The sequence below is a fragment of the Salmo trutta genome, unplaced genomic scaffold (assembly GCF_901001165.1).
Source record: "Salmo trutta unplaced genomic scaffold, fSalTru1.1, whole genome shotgun sequence".
Lineage (NCBI taxonomy): Eukaryota > Metazoa > Chordata > Actinopteri > Salmoniformes > Salmonidae > Salmo > Salmo trutta.
In genome coordinates this window covers 8609447-8616972 of record NW_021822911.1, presented here as the reverse complement: position 1 = coordinate 8616972, position 7526 = coordinate 8609447, and the positions used below count along the sequence as shown (strand labels likewise).

General features: G+C 43.8%; 1 pseudogene; it reads left to right on the top strand.

The window, feature by feature from the left end:
- On the top strand, positions 1 to 6025 carry LOC115186349 (tripartite motif-containing protein 16-like; annotated as a pseudogene).
- The last annotated feature ends 1501 nt before the right edge of the window (positions 6026 to 7526 follow it).

The following is a 7526-nucleotide window of genomic DNA, read 5'->3' as shown; positions in this document are numbered from 1 at the left end:
ATGGCTGAACAGGGAGTTCTGCTGGACCAGGACCAGTTCTGTTGTTCTGTCTGTCTGGATCTACTGAAGGAACCAGTCACCATCCCCTGTGGACACAGTTACTGTAGGAGCTGTATTGAGGACTGCTGGGATCAGGATGTTCTGAAAGGGGTCTATAGCTGTCCTCAGTGCAGACAGACCTTCAGTCCGAGGCCTAATCTGAGGAAAAATAACATGTTGGCTGAGCTGGTGGAGAAACTGAGGAAGACAGGACTCCAGGCTGCTCCCCCTCCTGCTCTGTGCTATGCTGGACCTGGAGATGTGGCGTGTGATTTCTGCACTGGGACCAGAAAGCAGAAAGCCCTCATGTCCTGTCTGGCATGTCTGGCCTCTTACTGTGAGACTCACCTCCAATCTCACTACGAATCTCCTGCTTTCAAGAAGCACAAGCTGGTCAAAGCCACCGCACAACTACAGGAGAAGATCTGCTCTCATCATGACAAACTGCTGGAGGTTTACTGTCGTACCGATTAGCAGTGTATCTGTTATCAGTGTGTGATGGATGAACATAAAGGCCATGATACAGTGTCAGCTGCAGCAGAGAGGACTGAGAAACAGGTAAGACCAGAACAACTTGTTGGTGACTGTCTGATAAACAAAGAATTAAAGATACAGTAGGAACTAAGGCTGTTTGAATATGAGATCATTGAAATGAAATGGATCCTCAGCAGAACAAATATGAACACAAACCTTGAGTATATTGATATGTTAACCCAGATTCTCCAGATGTATCACCATTTTATAATGTCAAACACTATTATCATTCTGAATGGCCTTTTATGAGTCCAAAGTTCAGTCTCAACCTGTTGATACTTGTAGTCCTACCATAAAAACTATAATCATTCACATAGCAACAAATCAATATCATTTAGTAAATGGACCATCCATTTTTTAGACCTTCCTCTCTATGGGTCCTACGTCACATTACTATACTATTGATCTACTGGACTAATAAAGCTTGATAGCTCATTGAAGAGTGATTCTCCACAGAGGCAGCTGGGGATGAGTCAGCAGAAGGTCCAGCAGAGATTCCAGGAGAGAGAGAAGGAGCTGAAGGAGCTCCAACAGGCTGTGGAGTCTCTCAAGGTGAGTATTGTTGACCAGAGGAGACACACCATTTCACCTGTCTCCTCCAGTCAGAGAGAGAGAGAAGGAGCTGAAGGAGCTCCAACAGGCTGTGGAGTCCCTCAAGGTGAATATTGTTGACCAGACGAGACACACCATTTCACCTGTCTCCTCCAGTCAGAGAGAGAGAGAAGGAGCTGAAGGAGCTCCAACAGGCTGTGGAGTCCCTCAAGGTGAGTATTGTTGACCAGAGGAGACACACCATTTCACCTGTCTCCTCCAGTCAGAGAGAGAGAGAGAGGTAGAGGGGCCCCTATCCAATCCCACTGACCCCACTGTTGGGAACAGGTTGTCACTGCTGAGGCAGTGAAGAAAGTAGAGGAGGATGGGTCAAGGCTGAGGGATCCTGAGAGGATCCCTGTGAGTAGTAGATCTGTGACAGCACAGAGGGATGGGCCAACCAGTGATATATGCTTCAGTAAGGTTGGCTTCTTAGTGTTCATAGGTTTACCTCAGGTAACTTATTATTAACTAACCTTGTAGGTTTACCTCAGGTAACTTATTATTAACTATCCTTGAAGGTTTACCTCAGGTAACTTATTATTAACTAACCTTGTAGGTTTACCTCAGGTAACTTATTATTAACTAACCTTGTAGGTTTACCTCAGGTAACTTATTATTAACTATCCTTGTAGGTTTACCTCAGGTAACTTATTATTAACTATCCTTGTAGGTTTACCTCAGGTAACTTATTATTAACTATCCTTGTAGGTTTACCTCAGGTAACTTATTATTAACTATCCTTGTAGGTTTACCTCAGGTAACTTATTATTAACTATCCTTGTAGGTTTACCTCAGGTAACTTATTATTAACTATCCTTGTAGGTTTACCTCAGGTAACTTATTATTAACTAACCTTGTAGGTTTACCTCAGGTAACTTATTATTAACTATCCTTGTAGGTTTACCTCAGGTAACTTATTATTAACTATCCTTGTAGGTTTACCTCAGGTAACTTATTATTAACTAACCTTGTAGGTTTACCTCAGGTAACTTATTATTAACTATCCTTGTAGGTTTACCTCAGGTAACTTATTATTAACTAACCTTGTAGGTTTCCCTCAGGTAACTTATTATTAACTATCCTTGTAGGTTTACCACAGGTAACTTATTATTAACTATCCTTGTAGGTTTACCTCAGGTAACTTATTATTAACTCTCCTTGTAGGTTTACCTCAGGTAACTTATTATTAACTAACCTTGTAGGTTTACCTCAGGTAACTTATTATTAACTATCCTTGTAGGTTTACCTCAGGTAACTTATTATTAACTATCCTTGTAGGTTTACCTCAGGTAACTTATTATTAACTATCCTTGTAGGTTTCCCTCAGGTAACTTATTATTAACTAGGTTACAGCTACTTGGTGAGGAAGCTCACTGTTCACCTGGTTATAGATTGTAGTGAAGTACAGGGATGGTTGGCGCAAAGCCTTCAAACGTTAAACATGTTCTGGTCATATTTAACTGTATATATTTTTTTTATATATAAAAAGGTGTAAATTCTCAACAAATCGCATGTCCCTGTTCTCTTTTTCAAGATGTGGCCGATTTAAACAGTTAGAAGAAGAAAAAAAAAGAAATAACCTTTTTTATTTGTTTCTAAATGGCTGCTGGGTAATTTGATATGTGTTGAAATCTGTTGGTTCGTAGACATCAAATAGAGAGAATGCTGCGCAGGTTCACTGAGTTGTAAACCTAATGGATAGGTGGAGCTCATTGATTTGTAGCTTTGACTCAGTTGCTACCTCAGATTATGAGCCTATCACGTGTGGTGAATGAGGTATGTAAGTTCCCACAGAAGACCACAGGGAGGAGCAAGAGAGATATAAACCCATACAGTTTATCTCTTTAAATACCCTGAACCTAACAATCAATCAAATGTATTTATAAAGTCCTTTTTACATCAGCAGATGTCACAAAGTGCTGTACAGAAACTCTAACCCTACGTATAACCTGTTTTATCCTGAACCCTAATTCTAGGGTAGGGTAGCCTAGAACCCCTTTAGAAACTATTATAGTAATAATATTATGTTAGTAAATACCATTATAGTACTAAATAGGGTCTATTGTTATTTTTTAAATAAAACCTATGTATAGTACTTAGCATTTAACTGTTTTTATTTTATTATATTTATTATTTAGAGGAGTCTGTCTAAATAATGAAAAGTTAAGTTATTGCCAGACTTTTTAATGAAACCTTTATTTAACCAGGTGGGCCAGTTGAGAACAAGTCCTTTATTTAACCAGGTGGGCTAGTTGAGAACAAGTTCTCATTTACAACTGCGACCTGGCCAAGATAAAGCAAAGCAGTTTGACACAAACAACAACACAGAGTTACACATGGAATAAACAAACGTACAGTCAATAACACAATAGAAAAGTCTATATACAGTTGTGCAAATAAGATAAAGGGGGTAAGTTAATAAATAGGCTGTGGTGGCGAAATAATTTAGCAATTAAACACTGGAGTGATAGATGTGCAGAAGATGAATTTGCAAGTAGAGATACTATTAACTAACTGCTATCTCTCTGTCCCTCCCTCTCTCTCTCTCTGTCCCTCTCTCTCTCTCTGTCCCTCTCTCCCTCTCTCTCTGTCCCTCTCTCTCTCTCTCTCTGTCCCTCTCTATCTCTCTCTCTGTCCCTCTCTATCTCTCTCTCTGTCCCTCTCTCTCTCTCTCTCTGTCCCTCTCTCTCTCTCTCTCTCTGTGTCCCTCTCTCTCTCTCTCTCTCTCTCTGTCCCTCTCTCTCTCTGTCCCTCTCTGTCCCTCTCTCTCTCTCTCTCTCTCTGTCCCTCTCTCTCTCTGTCCCTCTCTGTCCCTCTCTCTGTCCCTCTCTCTCTCTCTCTCTCTCTCTCTCTTAACAGCGCTCTGCACAGGCAGCAGTGGAGGACAGTGATCAGATCTTTACTGAGCTGATCCGCTCCATTGAGAGAAGGAGCTCTGAGGTGAAGGAGCTGATCAGAGCCCAAGAGAAGGCTCAAGTGAGTGAAGCTGAAGGAGTCCTGGAGCAACTGAAGCAGGAGATAGCTGAGCTGAGGAAGAGAAGCACTGAGCTGGAGCAGCTCTCACACACAGAGGATCACATCCATTTCCTCCAGGTAACTAAACTGTCTTGTTACATGTGATATGAAATTAACTTCATGTGAAACTATTGATCTCAATCATTATGTTGTCCTCTCTGTCCCTCTCTCTCTCTCTGTCCCTCTCTCTCTCTCTCTGTCCCTCTTCTCTCTCTCTGTCCCTCTCTCTCTCTCTGTCCCTCTCTCTCTCTCTCTCTGTCCCTCTCTCTCTCTCTCTCTGTCCCTTTCTCTCTCTCTCTCTGTCCCCTCTCTCTCTCTCTCTCTGTCCCTCTCTCTCTCTCTCTGTCCCTCTCTCTCTCTCTCTGTCCCTCTCTCTCTCTCTCTCTCTCTCTCTCTGTCCCTCCTCTCTCTCTCTCTCTCTCTCTCTCTGTCCCTCCTCTCTCTCTCTCTCTCTCTCTCTGTCCCTCCTCTCTCTCTCTCTCTCTCTCTGTCCCTCCTCTCTCTCTCTGTCCCTCCTCTCTCTCTCTCTCTCTGTCCCTCCTCTCTCTCTCTCTCTGTCCCTCCTCTCTCTCTCTTTCCCTCTGTCCCTCTCTCTCTCTGTCCCTCTGTTCCTCTGTCTCTCTCTCTGTCTCTCTCTCTCTCTGTCCCTCTCTCTCTCTCTCTCTCTCTGTCTTTCTCTCTCTCTCTCTCTCCCTCTCTCTCTGTCTCTCTCTGTCTCTCTCTGTCTCTCTCTCTCTCTGTCTCTCTCTCTCCAGAGTTATCAGTCTCTCTCCAGTATCAGTGTATCTTCAGACTTACCCAGCATCGTTGTCCGTCCTCTTCAGTACTTTGGAGATGTGAGTGAGACTGTGTCTGAACTGAGAGAGAAACTAGAAGACTTCCTTAAAGGAGAATGGACCAAGATCTCCACTACAGGTGTGTTGAAAACAATCAGAACATCAACTTTAGACCATTGAAAGTTCCCTACTGGTCATATACATGTGGAATATGGTATGATGATAACATTCCCTCTCTCTGTCAATGTGTTTGTGTGTCTGTAGTGAATATAGTGGAGGTTGTTCTGCCTCCAGAGCCCAAGACCAGAGAACAGTTGTTACAATGTGAGTCTCTTTATAGTGAAGTAACTAACAGTCTCTTTTTACTGCCACTCCTAACAATCCCTCTAGAAATATATAACAATAGTAGATCTAATCAAAGACTGGGTATCTGTCTGACTCCTCATGTTTCTCTGGTTTGATCTCTGCTGTGCTCTAATCAAAGACAGGGTAGATACAGTATCTGACTTAACTTATTGTTCTGACTCCCCTCATTGGTCTCTGCTCTTCTCCCAGATTCCTGTCAGCTCACACTGGACCCAAACACAGCACACACACACCTCTCTCTGTCTGAAGGGAACAGAAAGGTGACCTGTACAGACCAAGTCCAACCATATCCTGGTCATCCAGACAGATTCACCAACCAGTACCAGGTTCTGTGTAGAGAGGGTCTGACTGGGCGCTGTTACTGGGAGGTAGAGTGGAGTGGTGATGTTATTACAGCAGTCTCATATAAAGACATCAGCAGAACAGAGAGTGGTAATGGATTTGGATTAAATAACAAGTCCTGGAGTTTACAGCGCTATAGTGGTAGTTATTGTTTCATACACAATAATGTTGTGACTAAAGTATCAGGCCCTCAGTCCTCCAGAGTAGGAGTGTACCTGGATCACAAGGCAGGTACTCTGTCCTTCTACAGTGTCTCTGACACAATGACCCTCCTCCACAGAGTCCAGACCACATTCACTCAGCCCCTCTATCCTGGGTTTTGGCTCTATAATAGTACTGCTGAGCTGGTTAAACTGTAGTAGGGTCCACATAGATACTAGTCATGCTGGTGTAGTCTATAGCTGAGCTGGTTAAACTGTAGTAGGGTCCACATAGATACTAGTCATGCTGGTGTAGTCTATAGCTGAGCTGGTTAAACTGTAATAGGGTCCACATAGATACTAGTCATGCTGGTGTAGTCTATAGCTGAGCTGGTTAAACTGTAGTAGGGTCCACATAGATACTAGTCATGCTGGTGTAGTCTATAGCTGAGCTGGTTAAACTGTAGTAGGGTTCACATAGATACTAGTCACGCTGGTGTAGTCTATAGCTGAGCTGGTTAAACTGTAGTAGGGTCCACATAGATACTAGTCATGCTGGTGTAGTCTATAGCTGAGCTGGTTAAACTGTAGTAGGGTCCACATAGATACTAGTCATGCTGGTGTAGTCTATAGCTGAGCTGGTTAAACTGTAGTAGGGTTCACATAGATACTAGTCACGCTGGTGTAGTCTATAGCTGAGCTGGTTAAACTGTAGTAGGGTCCACATAGATACTAGTCATGCTGGTGTAGTCTATAGCTGAGCTGGTTAAACTGTTAAACTGTGTAGAGAGGGTCTGACTGGGCGCTGTTACTGGGAGGTAGAGAGGAGTGGGGGGGCTGTTATAGGAGTGACATATAAAGGAATCAACAGGAGAGGAGGTGGTAATGACTGTTGGCTTGGATACAATGACAAGTCCTGGAGTCTGTTCTGCTCTGACAACAGATACTCTGCCTGTCACAATAATAATCGGACTACCATAGACGTCCCCTCCTCCAGCTCCCACAGAGTAGGAGTGTATCTGGACTGGCCAGCCGGCACTCTGTCCTTCTATAGAGCCTCCTCTGACACACTGACCCACCTGTACACATTCACCTCCACATTCACTGAGCCCCTCTATCCAGGGTTTAGGGTTGATTATGAATCCTCAGTGTCCCTGAAATAATAACTGGACACACACACACACACACACACACACACACACACACACACACACAGGACACACACACACACACTGGACACACACACACACACTGGACACACACACACACACACACACTGGACACACACACACACACACTGGACACACACACACACACACACACACACACACACACACACACACACACACACACACACACACACACACTGGACACACACACACTGGACACACACACACACACACACACACACACACACACACACACACACACACTGGACACACACACACACACACACACTGGACACACACACACACACACTGGACACACACACACACTGGACACACACACACACACACTGGACACACACACAAAACACACACACACACACAAACACACACACACACACTGGACACACACACACACACACACACTGAACACACACTGAACACACACTGAACACACACACACACACTGAACACACACACACACACACACACTGAACACACACACACTCAACACACACACACTGAACACACACAAACTGGACACAAAATGGACA